The sequence below is a fragment of the Hyla sarda genome, chromosome 9 (genome assembly GCF_029499605.1).
Source record: "Hyla sarda isolate aHylSar1 chromosome 9, aHylSar1.hap1, whole genome shotgun sequence".
Lineage (NCBI taxonomy): Eukaryota > Metazoa > Chordata > Amphibia > Anura > Hylidae > Hyla > Hyla sarda.
This window is the reverse complement of record NC_079197.1, coordinates 128,439,276-128,455,024: the sequence shown is the minus strand read 5'-3', so window position 1 is coordinate 128,455,024 and position 15,749 is coordinate 128,439,276. Positions and strand designations below refer to the sequence as shown.

The 15,749-nt window shown below is 45.2% G+C and overlaps 1 protein-coding gene across 1 annotated transcript in view; it reads right to left on the bottom strand.

Moving 5' to 3' along the window:
- HS6ST2 (heparan sulfate 6-O-sulfotransferase 2) overlaps positions 1 to 15,749 on the bottom strand; it is a 381,930-nt gene that overhangs the window by 103,939 nt on the left and 262,242 nt on the right. The gene's annotated exons all lie outside the window — the stretch shown is intronic.

Here is a 15,749-nt window from a genome sequence, read left to right as displayed (position 1 = left end):
ATTGATTTGCATGGGACTTTAAACAAAAACCCAGACACTCACAAATGGGGGGTAGTTAAGGGTTAAATTAACTATCCTATATTTTAAGTGGACATATAAGTAACATGTGACCAAGTATTATCAAAATATCTCCAGCTGTTTGGAAGTTATGCAGTAACATATATTTCCCATAGACTTGTATGGGACTTTAAACATAAACCCCGCCCCTGGCAAATGGGGGTGAGAAAGGGTTAAATCACCTATCCTATGTTTGTTGTTGACATATAAGTTGACATATAAGTTTCATGTTAATATCTTTAGCCGTTTGGACGTGATGCTGGAACATAAACACATACACACATACATACACACACATACATACATATATACACACACATACATACACACATACTACACACATACATACACACATATATACATACACACATACATACACACACACACACACACACACCGTTGGAGGAGATTTATCAAAACCTGTGCAGAGGAAAAGTTGCTGAGTTGCCCATAGCAACCAATCAGATCTTTCATTTTGCAGAGGCCTTGTTAAAAATGAAAGAAGTGATCTGATTGGTTACTATGGGCAACTTTTCCTCTAGACAGGTTTTGATAAATCTCCCCCGTTGAGTTTTATATACATAGAAGGCCTGACTCACCGACTCATCAGCGCCCAGCCTAAACCCTTGGACCTAGAAAGCTGAATTTTTTTTCACAGGTGTTGTTTTATAGACGTAGACGAGGAATAAGAAAGGATTTTTCTAAATTCATCCCTTCAGAGGGTGAAAAAGGGGTTGAAAGTTTGTATGGAAGTCCGTCATTTTTTAAGCTAGAAGCATGAAACTTTGTTTTTAGGCTAACAATTAGAGATAAGGAAACACATGTGTTAGGATTCGGCAGGCTGGAGGTGGATCCTCTGTGTCAGAGAGGGATTGGCGTGGACCATGTCGGTGGACCGGTTCTAAGTTGCTACTGGTATTCACCAGAGCTGCCGCAAAGCGGGATGGTCTTGCAGCGGCGGTAGAAACCAGGTCGTATCCACCGGCAACGGCTCAACCTCTCTGACTGCTGAGATAGGCATGGTACAAAGGATAAGGCAAGAGCAAGGTCAGACGTAGCAGAAGGTCAGGGCAGGCAGCAAGGATCGTAGTCAGGGGCAACGGCAGGAGGTCTGGAACACAAGCTAGGAACACACAAGGAAAGGCTTTCACTGGCACAAGGGCAACAAGATCCGGCAAGGAAGTGCAGGGGAAGTGAGGTAATATAGCCAGGGAGCAGGTGGAAGCTAATTAGGCTGATTGGGCCAGGCACCAATCATTGGTGCACTGGCCCTTTAAATCTCAGAGAGCTGGCGCGTGCGCGCCCTAGAGAGCGGAGCCACGCGCGCCAGAACATCACAGCCGGGGACCGGGACAGGTGAGTGACTTGGAATGCGATTCGCGAGCGGGCGCGTCCCGCTATGCGAATCGTATCCCCGCCGGCAGAGTCAGTGCAGCGCTCCCGGTCAGCGGGTCTGACCGGGGCGCTGCAGAGAGAGGAACACCGCGAGCGCTCCGGGGAGGAGCAGGGACCCGGAGCGCTCGGCCTAACAACATGTTTCAACGATTTCTAAAATTCCACCCCTGAAAGGGTGAAACGGGGGTTCAAAATTTGTATGAATTAACCCCTTGCCGCAGAACGCCGGGTATACCCGACGCTGCGGCACGGGAGGGTTATGAAGCGAGCTAAGGAGCTGAGCTCGCATCACACCCGCATGGTGCCGGCTGCTTTCAGCAGCCAGGACCCGTGGCTAATGCTGGACATCGCCGTTCCGGCAGATGTCCAGCATTAACTTTTTAGACGCAGTGATCAAAGTTGAAAGAATTCGGGTTGTGTGGATGCCCGTAGACTCCACGCAGAGCGGCCTCATTACTATAGGATCGTAAAAAGTACATCTATGTTACCCCAAATTTAACGTGAGCGAAGCCGTGGGCAATAGCTAGTGTGGGATATTTATATAATATATGTAAGGCAGTGCCAGGAGATTGGGGCAGTAAGTATTTTTAAAGCAGGACCCTCGGGGGATTGCCCCTATACTGTGTACTGGAAAATGGGGTGTCCTTGGTGATGTAGGTACAGGATACCAGACACAGGGTGATGAGAGGGAGGTGCAAGGAGTCTTAAAGGGGTACTCCACTGGTCAGCGTACGGAGCTAAATGTTCTAAACGCCATGTTCGTGCTGCGGGGGTTGAGCACACCTCTCGTGATGTCATGACCAAGCCCCCTCCATGCAAGTCTATGGGAGGGGGCGTGACGGCCGTCACGCCCCCTCCCATGGACTTGCATGGAGGGGGCATGGTCAGTACGTCCCGAGGGGCATGGCCAACCCCCACAGAGTGAACACAGCATTCAGAACATTTAGTTCGAACGCTGACCAGTGGAGTACCCTTTTAACTGAAGGTATAGCAAATCCTCATACTATCAAACAGTTCGTAAATGCTGCCACTGACAGTTCGGAAGGAGATATCCCCAAGGCTTGCAGAGAAGCGGTGCTATTTCTGTGTGTCACTATAAGTACTTTGCTCGGGAATATGGTTTCTTGTTTCCTAGTACTGCAGACGCAGAGGTTGGGTCTATCTGTGGGCATTATATGGTCCATTTTGGGAATAACTTGGCTTGTTCCTTGTACTGCTGACTACATTGTAGATATTGAGGTTCTCTAGCTCAAGGCTTGTTGAGGTTCTCTTGCTCAAGGCCTATTGAGGTTCTCTAGCTCAAGGCCTATTGAGGTTCTCTAGCTAAAGGCCTATTGAGGTTCTCTAGCTCAAGGCCCATTGAGGTTCTCTAGCTCAAGGCCTATTGAGGTTCTCTAGCTCAAGGCCTGTTGTAGGATCTTTCCAGGCGTGTTCCAGGGTAAACCGCATAGGGGTCCCACACCAACTTACTTGGCCCAACTGTGACACATCTGCTTGGTGCCTCCAGGTAAGAAGTCCCTTTCACAGGTAGATGATTGAACCATGACTGTAGTTCACATGTCTAGTCTTTTTTTTGCAATAGAGTCCATAAGAATTTTCCTGTAATGCTACTACCTTCTTGTATTCTAACAGCGGGTCTTGGCTTAGGCAAAAAAATGCAGCTTTGTCTCTGTCTTGGTCTCTTGAACTTATATTTAGCTGAGGGACTCTGGCTCATATGGCACAACATATGCCTGGAACTTTCTAGGCCTTTTGATCTCCTTCTATCATTGCTCTCTAAGAAGAGCATAGGTTTGGAAAATGCCCCCTAGATGGCAGTGTTGCTAACTTGTGTGTGCCAATCAGTGTAATCAGGGCCGGCCTTAGGTGTTCAGGTCCCCTGTGCAAGCAAACTACCACGCACTGTACCCCTGAATATAATCCTGCCACACACTGTACCCAGAATATAATCCTGCCACACACTGTACCCTGAATATAATCCTGCCACACACTGTACCCTGAATATAATACTGCCACACACTGTACCCTGAATATAATACTACCACACACTGTACCCTGAATATAATACTGCCACACACTGTACCCTGAATATAATACTGCCACACACTGTACCCTGAATATAATACTGCCACACACTGTACCCTGAATATAATACTGCCACACACTGTACCCCTGAATATAATACTGCCACACACTGTACCCTGAATATAATACTGCCCCACGCTGTACCCTGAATATAATCCTGCCACACCTTGTTCCCCCTGAATATAATACTGCCACACACTGTACCCTGAATATAATTCTGACATACATGCATACACATCATATATACATATACACCCCCTCTTATCCTCTGTGTCCTCATCACCCCCAAAACCCCCACCAAACCCCTCCTCATTACTACTATAACCCCCCTCTCTTCATCACCCCCATAACACCCCGGCACCTCTCATCACCCCCAGAACCCCCCTGCACCTCTTCTCACCCCCATAACCCCCCCTGAACCTTTCATTACCCCCCTGCACCTCATCACCCCCCCTGCACCTCATCACCCCCATAACCCCCCTGCACCTATCATCACCCCCATAACCCCCTTGCACCTCTCATCACCCCCATAACACCCCCTGCACCTCTCATCACCCCCATAACACCCCCCTGCACCTCTTATCACCTCCACAACCCCCCCTGCACCTCTCATCACCCCCATAACACTCCCCCTGCACCTCTCATCACCCCCATAACACCCCCCTGCACCTCTCATCACCCCCATAACACCCCCCTGCACCTCTCATCACCCCCATAACACCCCCCCTGCACCTCTCATCACCCCCATAACACCCCCCCTGCACCTCTCATCACCCCATAACACCCCCCCTGCACCTCTCATCACCCCCATAACACCCCTCCTGCACCTCTCATCACCCCATAACACCCCCTGCACCTCTCATCACCCCCATAACACCCCCCTGCACCTCTCATCACCCCCATAACACCCCCCTGCACCTCTCAACACCCCCATAACACCACCCTGCACCTCTAATCACCCCCATAACACCCCCCTGCACCTCTCATCACCCCCATAATACCCCCCCTGCACCTCTCATCACCCCCATAACACGCCCCCTGCACCTCTCAACACCCCCATAACACCCCCCTGCACATCTCATCACCCCCATAACACCCCCCTGCACCTCTCATCACCTCCATAACACCCCCCCTGCATCTCTTATCACCCCCATAACACCCCCTGCACCTCTCATCGCCCCCATAACACCCCCCTGCACCTCTTATCACCTCCATAACACCTCCCTGCACCTCTCATCACCCCCATAACACCCCCCTGCACCTCTCATCACCCCCATAACACCCCCCCTGCACCTCTTATCACCTCCACAACCCCCCCTGCAAGTTCACTTACCCTGCCGGCGAGCGGTGCAGCGGCGTGAGGCTGCATCTACTCCTGTCATTGCACGGGGGAGGAAATATCACATCACACCATGGAGGACGCAGCTCTGCATTACACAAGCAGACACAGCTCCCTCCCCTCCCCCCTCCTGTGTCTCCAGAGGACATCATCTACCACGGGAGGTTTCAAGTTTGCACATTTGCACGGGGAAAGGAAAACACAGAGCGGGGGGAGGGGACGTAGGTGCACAGCTCCTTCACATCCCCCTTCTCTGTCTTGGGAGGACATAAGTTTGCATGTCAAAATAAGCCACAGCAGGGGAGAGAGATGTGTCGACAGCCCGGTGTGAGGTGGTTTTTTGCGCCCCCGTAGATCCAATGCGTCCGCTCCTCCCCCAGCTCTGCGAACATTTCTGAAGCTAGAGCTCGGGGAGGGCAGAGCAAGGGGAGGGAGGAGGTTCACGCCCCCTCCCTCATCTCGGCTGGACGCAGATCTCTACGGCACGCCCCCTCCCTGAGGACATAGATCTCCACGGCAGGTCCCCTCCCTCATCTCCCCGAGCTGAGGACATAGAGCAGTGCTCCCAATGAGCTCTATGTGTAAAGGGGGACATACTGCAGGAGCTAAAGGGGGACATACTGCAGGGGCTAAATGTTCCCCTTTAGCCCGTACAGTATGTCCCCCTTTAGCCGTAACACCATTGACCAAGGGACAAAACCCTGGGTCACTAATACCCTTCTTAATCCCACCCCCTAAAACTTAACTTTTATTAAAGTCACAATAATAATAGTGATATGGTGATCAACTGAATTAAAATAAACCTCCTTGTGTGTATATAACTGTATAGTTGGTGAACTATGAGCTGGTTGCTTCCTAGTAATTGGTCATAGCCAGTGGTCTGCAGTCTCACTGGTTAATAAGACACAAGGGAGGTTTTATTAAAAACTGAATATGCCCTCTCTACATATTTCGTTGCAGCAGCAACGTCTTCAGGAGGGAAATGGGCATCCATTTCCCTCCTGAAGACGTTGCTGCTGCAACAAAATATGTAGAGGGGGCATATTCAGTTTTTAATAAAACCTCCCTTGTGTCTTATTAACCAGTGAGACTGCAGACCACTGGCTATGACCAATTACTAGGAAGCAACCAGCTCATAGTTCACCAACTATACAGTTATATACATACAAGGAGGTTTATTTTAATTCAGTTGATCACCATATCACTATTATTATTGTGACTTTAATAAAAGTTAAGTTTTAGGGGGTGGGATTAAGAAGGGTATTAGTGACCCAGGGTTTTGTCCCTTGGTCAATGGTGTTACGTTTAATTGACCCTAACCCATTCCAGGGTAAATAATTGTTGTCCCCCTTTAGCCCGTGCAGTATGTCCCCCTTTAGCTCGTACAGTATGTCCCCCTTTAGCCCGTGCAGTATGTCCCCCTTTAGCTCGCGCAGTATGTCCCCCTTTAGCCCGTGCAGTATGTCCCCCTTTAGCCCGTACAGTATGTCCCCCTTTAGCCCGTGCAGTATGTCCCCCTTTAGCCCGTGCAGTATGTCCCCCTTTAGCCCGTACAGTATGTCCCCCTTAGCCCGTGCAGTATGTCCCCCTTTAGCTCCTGCAGTATGTCCCCCCTTTACACATAGAGCTCATTGGGAGCACTGCTCTACGTCCTCAGCTCGGGGAGATGAGGGAGGGGACCTGCCGTGGAGATTTACGTCCTCAGCTCGGGGAGATGAGGGAGGGGACCTGCCGTGGAGATCTATGTCCTCAGGGAGGGGAGATGAGGGAGGGGACCTGCCGTGGAGATTTACGTTCTCAGGGAGGGGAGATGAGGGAGGGGACCTGCCGTAGAGATCTATGTCCTCAGGGAGGGGAGATGAGGGAGGGGTCCTGCCGTAGAGATTTACGTCCTCAGGGAGGGGAGATGAGGGAGGGACCTGCCGTAGAAATCTATGTCCTCAGTGAGGGGGCGTGCCGTAGAGATCTGCGTCCAGCCGAGCAGCCGAGCTCAGGGAGGGGAGATGAGGGAGGGGGCGTGAACCTCCTCTCTCCCCTTGCTCTGCTCTCCCTCAGTTCTAGCTTCGGAAATGTTCGGAGAGCTGGGGGAGGAGCAGACGCATGGATCTACGGGGGCGCAAAAAACCACCTCACACCGGCCCTGAGTGTAATGCACATAAAACTATTTTTTTTTTCACTTTCAGTGGCAGAAATCAACCAACACTAAACCCCATACCCGCTGTGGGACATTACAATGATAGGAAATTACTTAGGGGTGTTTCAAAATATCTCACAAGGATAACATAACATGACCAAGCAGTGCAACATCATAACGTCATGTCACATGCTAACTAGAAGCTATACAGTATATTTAATATGACAAATTTACTTTCAGGAAAAAGGATAACCCTAAAACTGCTGTTCACAGATGGGTCACTTATCCTTCTGGGGAAGTTTTCAGACTTAGTCTAATAAATCCCCAGTCAAGTACTCAGGCTTCTTAAAGGAGTAGTCCAGTGGTGAACAACTTATCCCCTATCCTAAGGATAGGGGATACGTTTGAGATCGCGGGGGGTCCGACCGCTGGGGCCTCCTGCGATCTCCTGTACGGAGCCCCGACAGCCCGCGGGAAGGGGGCGTGTCGGCCGCCGCTTAGTGCGGAGGTCGACACCCGCTATCTGGCCGGAGAGCCTGACCCCCGTACAGAGAGATCGCAGGGGGCCCAAGCGGTCGGACCCCCTGCGATCTCAAACTTATCCCCTATCCTTAGGATGGGGGATACGTTTTTCACCACTGGACTACCCCTTTAAAGCAGCACAAACAACTGGCTTGAAGGGAAAGCTACCTGCAATAAGGGGTTAACATAAAAAGTTCCACCCTGCATATATTACTTTGCCCTATACTAGTTATTGGCATATTGCTAGAATTCTAGTCAAAAAGAGTAGCACAACTCCCACAACTTATACACCATACAAATGATAACTTCCTGGCACCAGTTGATTTGAAAACATTTTCTTTTTCCCTTCTTTTCAACTTGAGTACCCCTTTAACGGAGATCTTCTCCGGTATAAAGAAAACAACTTATCCCATATCCCCTATCGCTCGGACCTCCTGTGATCTGACACTTATACCAAGATAAGTGTCAGATCGTGGGGGATCCGACCGATAGGGGATATGGGAAACATTTTTTTTTATCCTTTAGATCTCCTTTAAAGGGGTACTCCGGTGGAAAACTTTTTTTTTTTTTTAAATTAACTGGTGTCATAAACTTAAACAGATTTGTAAATTACTTCTATTAAAAAATCTTAATCCTTCCAGTATTTATTAGCTGCTGAATACTACAAATGGAAATATTAGTGTATGAAAAGTTTGGCCATACATATACCCAGGTTTAATACATAATACCTCTCGGCAATAGATTAAGAAAAAATATATGTTGTCCCTACCAGGGACTGAGGTGCCTTCTAAAATAACTTTAAAGTAACTTTTAATAATGTAGTTTAAAAATACCGATCCACAAACAAAAAATAATAATAAATCTTCAAGAAGTGATATTATCACACTGTTGCGACTATTGAGACCAATGACGCGGTAGGTATAGCACCAGTGGTTAGGTACACACCATGCTATAATTATATAATCCTAGATGTGATGTTGACACTATCATGTATAGTAATCAAACAATATTTATCAATATATTTTCCCTTCTCCCAACGCGTTTCCATGTAGGGGTTAGAGTATATAGTTATCCCCCACACTTCTTCAGGGGATTAGGTCTATGGTTAAGGCAAACTCTGGAGTCAAGTATCACGCTAATCTGTCACTGTATATGTCTCTTTAAATGGGCAGATTTATCAACCAATGACACCCAGAGGATAACCACCATGAAGCAAACTGCGTCAATAGAGCTCCGGCTCTATGATTAGTTATCGTGTCCAGAGACCAGGCAGGGCGTTTCTCACCATCCCGGTTAGTGCTGTCTACTGGATCAAATAAAATGAGAGAGCGGTGTCCGGGCGTGTTCACCTGACACGCAGACAGCCCGGACACCGCTCCGGTACTCGCTGCCACAGCAGCGATTCATGCGCACTTTGTCTTGAACAGCTGTATTGCCCGGCTCTCTCATTTTATTTGATCCAGTAGACAGCACTAACCGGGATGGTGAGAAACGCCCTGCCTGGTCTCTGGACGCGATAGCTAATCATAGAGCCGGAGCTCTATTGACGCAGCTTGCTTCATGGTGGTTATCCTCTGGGTGTCATTGGTTGATAAATCTGCCCATTTAAAGAGACATATACAGTGACATATTAGCGTGATACTTGACTCCAGAGTTTGCCTTAACCATAGACCTAATCCCCTGAAGAAGTGTGGGGGATAACTATATACTCTAACCCCTACATGGAAACGCGTTGGGAGAAGGGAAAATATATTGATAAATATTGTTTGATTACTATACATGATAGTGTCAACATCACATCTAGGATTATATAATTATAGCATGGTGTGTACCTAACCACTGGTGCTATACCTACCGCGTCATTGGTCTCAATAGTCGCAACAGTGTGATAATATCACTTCTTGAAGATTTATTATTATTTTTTGTTTGTGGATCGGTATTTTTAAACTACATTATTAAAAGTTACATTTTAGAAGGCACCTCAGTCCCTGGTAGGGACAACATATATTTTTTCCTGCTGAATACTACAGAAGAAATTATTTTCTTTTTGGAACTCAGTGTTTTCTGCTGACATCACAAGCACAGTGCTCTCTGCTGACATCTCTGTCCATTTTAGGAACTGTCCAGAACAGCATATGTTTGCTATGGGGATTTTCGTGATGTCAGCATTGAGCTCTGTGTTCCAAAAAGAAAATAATTTCCTCTGTAGTATTCAGCAGCTAATAAGTACTGGAAGGATAAAGATTTTTTTTTATAGAAGTCATTTACAAATCTGTTTAACTTTCTGGCAAAAAAAAAAAAAGGTTTTCCACCGGAGTACCCCTTTAACCTATAACTATAAAAAAAACTATATCCAAAACTATGCAAAGGTAGAAAAAGGTTTTTGCACTCACCATAGATGCGTTTGTTCAGATATCACCGGCTCCCGGCATAGAAGAGAAAAATGAACCGCGCAGCAAAAGCTGAGCGGAGTGACGGCAACAAGCCCTGTTTCGCGGCCAGAGGAAGCGAGAAGACCGCGAAACAGGGCTTGTTGCCGTCACTCAGCTCAGCTTTTGCTGTGCGGTTTATTTTTCTCTGCTATGCTGGGAGCCGGTGATATTTGAACAGAAGCATCTATGGTGAGTGCAAAAACCTTTTTCTACCTTTGCATAGTTTTTAATACAAAGTTACACACCAAGATTCACCCGACTCCCGTGCCATCCGGCCACCGGTGTAGCGCTCAGAGTGCCAAAATTGTTTGCCTGCTGGAAGAACCAGGGAACCCCTGCCGGGATTCCCAACTTCCACATCTGTATCTTTGAAAATAGTATGGGTGCATTCCCACAGGGCATATACGCAGCGTATTTAAAGCTGCGCAAAATTTATGGCAGCAGCAGGAAATTCGCTGCGTAATACTTGCTCACTATACACACAGGGTTTTCCGGCGGCAGCCCTACATGTGTAGTGAGGTTTGGAGGCGGGGCCGTGTGCCGGCGTGACTGTGACACGCAGCTCCGCCTCCAAAACTCACTGCACACATAGGGCTGCTGCCAGAAAACCCTGTGTGTATAGTGAACAAGGAATACGCAGCATATTTCCCGCTGCTGCCGTAAATTTTGCGCAGCGTCAAATACGCTGCGTATACACCATGTGGGAACGCACCCTAAATCATGTACCTCATAAATGAAAATCCTACTTCCCACCAGGTTCGGAATGTCTGATTCCTGTCAGTAACTTTGACAGATGGAGCTTTTGATTCATTAATTGCAATTACCGCAAAGCATAACAATTGTTCATCTTTCAGCTGTCAGCGACTGTGCAGAAAACTATGATATATTTTCTAGCCGGCTGCAGAAATATATTTGTAGCTGTAAATGAGAGATCCTAATTTTGTAAATAATTGTAATTTTACAAAATGGGAAGAAATGATTCTGATTGTGGAAAATATGCAAATTTATTGTTTCTTATAATGGTTTAGAATCTCTATAATTATAGTGTTTGACCAACAACTACTAAAACTTGTCTACTTGCCTCATAGACGCAGCAAATCCATGTGTTTAGAGGGAAATGGCGGTGAATGAAGTGCAATATAGGCATGTAGTATAGAACCATTTTACACTGCTATGCCAGTAAGTGGTGCTTCTGTGAATTATTCTAATCTTTTTTAGGGTATGTTCTCACAGCGTATTTCAAGAGGAATTTTGGTCCGGCACTAGGACCTTTCGGAAGCCCGCCTTCTCCATAGATGGCAATGTATTTACGAATGGATTCCGCAGAAAGAATTGACATGCCAATTCTTTTTGCGGAGGCCGGAATTTAAATCTCAATGCAAGCCCCCTCCGATAGGCTTGCATTGAGGGGCGGAGCGTGACGTCACACGGGGGCGGAGGCGTGACGTCACACGCCGCCGGCCCTGTGGTCGCCGGTAATCTGACCCTGAGCGAACATGCTCCGGGGACTGATTTTAACGGGGGTGCTGCGTGCACGATCACGGGGGTCCCGCCGCTGGCGACCCCCCGAGATCAGGCATCTTATCCCCTATCCTTTGGAGTACCCCATTAATTACTATGCAGACTAAAAAATAAGGAACATCTAGGCTTATGTACATTTTAATACTATGCAGAGCCTGTGAATTTTTCCCTCTATAAATGAGACTTTATTATAATCATTCCAAAAAGGCAATGCCCCCATCAAACACAGGAGTGGGTTTCTAAAGCTATGCAAGTATTCTGTAAAGTATTATACAGGTCATGCAGTGTTTGCCTTCACTGTGAACCGAATAGACACTTTCTTTTCATTCCTGGTCCTGGTTTGCGATGAAGGAAAACCCTACTGTGAAATTCTCATTCCTTTTAAAGCTGCCTTTTTCTACCTTTATATTCCCATTTCAAGGTCACTTATCAAAGCCTCTGTGAAGGTGGCTATTTGATCAGTTAGGAGCATGGGTGTTCCCTCAGGATGGCTACAAATTGGCGAGCCATTTACAACCTTTCAACTTGCATGAATTCCTGTTCAAGCTCTGTAAACAAGAGAATATGGGGACACGGGTACCGAGTGCGGAATTCAGTGCCAATAGCCAATGAATTCATTTCAAGCTCCGAAATTGCTTTCATTTTTAACTCCTTGCAGTCCTGGCAAACACTATAGGGAACTGGATCTCAGAGGCTTAAGACTTTTTTTTTTAAGCATTTGTTATAGGAGATCCACAAAGAATTGGAAAATAAGCCTGAGCCCTGTGCTATTTACAGTAGGTGAATGATATCACTAGAAGGACAAGGCAGGTATGGGAGACTGTTCCATTTGATCTTGCAGATGTCCTTTCAGATGTGCAGCACCGACAGGAATTGCAATTAAAGTATAATGCTTGTGCTGCTCTTTTGGTCAAATATATACCTGGCCGGAGATTTTTTTTTTTTAAACTTTTTTATTTTTTACACTAAAATTGTGACCTTAATCCACAGTTTATCGGTAATATTGATACAATCCTTAGCTATCAGAAGGGTTCTCTAGTTCTATAAAGCCTTCTGAAGTACACAGTTTTGCACTGTCAAGTGATAGGTCAATGCTAGGATCCTGAATTTTCGGTTATAATTCCTAAGATGGTATGGTAAAACACCACATCAACAGGAGTGCTAATGTACAGAAGAAACCAATCCAGCAATTCTGATAATTTAACAGTTGTTACCAGCAATAACTGCAAAATAATCTAAAAAAACTAAACAAAACAGGATCCAGGTGTGTCAAACCTTCCCTTTTCATCCACTAGTTAAAGCGTACATGTCAGATCCAACAAAAAAAAGGTTTTTAAAATATATCACTTAGTAGCTAATCCTGACCATGTACATGTAATTTTGATGTGTCTAGCACTTTTATTTTTTTTTTATTACACTTTTAATTTATTTCACTAGTCTGAATTCCTCTCAAATGGAGGGGGCGTGGCCTCACTGTACAAGTCTCCGCCCCCTCCCTCAGTATGCTGTCTGCTCACATCTCCCCTAGCAACTCCCAGCTTGTCCTCACTGACAGTAGCGGGACACAAGCTGACAGTGGGAGGATTTTTCCTCCAGCTATGAGCCCTGCACTCACAGCTGTCAATCAAGGAAGTGTGTCCATGACATAGGTGATGACGCATGGACACAGCAGGACTAGTATATGTCCAAGCAGGCGGGGGGGGGGCAGTTGTTTGACTGGCTTTTTCAGTATGAAATACTGAACATTTTCTAATGAAAGCAATTGCAAAACCTATTGGTTTTGCATGCTTTACAACATATCAAAAGTTTTTGTATTTCAAAGTGCCCATTTAAGTTAAGGACTCTTTTTTTCATGAAACCAATTCAACAAAACGCCACACCATGTTCTCAAAACACATAAATGGCTTTATATACTTATGCCTATATTGAGTTTATAGATGTTTAAAAAAATCTCTTAGTTATTGAAATAAAAAAACTTATCTAGAACAGAAGATTAATCTTGCCTCAGCCTCAATATTACAGCAAGGTAAAAAGTTTCCAGTCTGCATCCAGGGCAACCAAGAGGGTACTACAGTTGGACAGCCACCAATCCAACACTGTAGAATAAAGGAGTCCTACTTATAGGTAATAATGGGCAAATCTGGTTCCCAACAAGGTGCCCTTCGCTTTACATAAATGTAAAGGACCTTATTAGTGTTGAGCTCCCTCACTCCAATGAGCTCCATCACTCCAAAATATAGTATGAGATTAAGAGGCTGTACATAGATAATATTGTTCCCCTGCCTTTCAAAAACAGTGGGTGATGTGGCCTGAGAAAAATGCACATGAAAGGGCAAAAAAAAAAGACTGATGGACAAAAAAGAGAGTTCATGTACCCTGAAATGTATGAGATCCCAACAGTTTAAATGACTTTTCTGATTGTCTCAATCATGTTGTGGATGCACTGCACCTACAGATATGTCCTCTTTTTAAACTAATCTGTAAAATCAATATATCCTGAAATGTATGGCATAAGATTTAGTTTTTCACAACTACATGATTTAATGACACTTACTGGAAAAACATAATAATAAAACTGTATAAATTGGATAATGTCCGCTTGCCTGGAAAAAAATCCAAGCCATTGAACAGTTCCAGTTATAGACTCACAAAATATGTTAATACCTAAAAGGGTAATCCACTGGCCAGCATTCCGGCTGCGTTCAGAACATTTAGTTCCGAACGCAGCCTGTGCGCCCCCTTGGCATCAGGCCACGCCCCTCAATGCAAGCCTATGGGAGGGGCGTTCGGAACTAAATGTTGAATGCTGCCCAGTGGAGTACCTCTTTAATGTCACATGTTGAACAGTGCAAAAATGAAAAGGTTAAAAAAAATTGACAAAAAATTAAAAGAATTGTTCTCAGAAGGTAATGATGTAAAGAAAAAGGAACCAACAAAATCTCTGCATCATTATGAACAAAACTAACAAGGAGTTAAAAGACATGTAATCATGTAATGATGATGCCTAGTGGGGCACAAAAGTACATATGTGATTGTTACCAAAATAATAATAAATAACAACGATGAGAGGATTGGACACAGCACATATTTGATAATAACAATAAAGATTATTATTATAATGATGATGGTGCACAACACTAAAATGTAAAATGTAATGTTTGTGGTCACAAAGTTTATAATATTTTTTTTTTCTTTTGGAAAAACTTTTTTGTGGGAAAATGTGATTTACTTGGTTGACCACAATGATGAATTTAAATAAAATTTGTAGAATTAGAAACTACCGAACAACCAATAAACAATTTGGCGAATGCCTGAAATGTCTTCAGCTCCTCTCGATCCCCGCAGACATTCAGCCGTACAATTAATTTGTAAAAATATTTTTGGACAGTAGAATGTTTCTTTTTTTCCCCTCTAATTTCAGAAGGATTAAGTATCCCTATTACTCTGCAAGAGACAGGCCAGGAGAATGGGAAATGTGGCAGCCATTCATCTTTCGCAAGACTCATCATCCTGTGGATTTGGCAATTACTGCAAACAACACAGGATGGAGCTCAATAGCAGGTGAGTGAAAAATTGGATCTGACAGCACTAATTGAGCCCAGAGTCCCATTTACTGAAAATGATCTGGCATAATTAAAAATTCACAACTGGGGACTAGTTGTGGTGAACACTATACGTTATGGGTTCCCTGAAATACTCCGGCAAGAGACTTTCTGAATTCCAGGCTTGCAGACAAAACATCTCGCTCTTGAATGACAGCCTGACTCCTCTTTTAGTCATCCAGGCTGAGAAGCTCTTCTCCAGCTCGTATTGACTTTTACGCCATTTCAATAACTAAATACGTCTATTCTATTTTAAAACACGCAGTGTCTACAACAATTAGACCTTTTGTCCTTCAAATAGATGTAAGGTGACCCGTAGTAGTTTAGCCCATGACACACAGCATTTCAATCTAAGGTGGTCCATTTTTGATACTTTGGAGTGAACCTTTGTGTAGCTAAATTGCAATTGGGTTTTGTTCTCAAATAGTATTTTGGCTACTGTTTGTTCTGTATTTTTAGACAAATCCAGGCATATGTCCAAAACACAGATAAAGGTGCAAATCTTTCCTGCTTTTGGCTATACTACCAAATACTAAGCAAAATAGTATGTGAGGATATATTTTAAAGGGTAGGGTCCCATGTGTCGTACTTTGCTGCATATTTTCTGCAGCTGCATTTGCTACCCATTTACTTCAACATACACAGCAGGGAATAGATAGCAA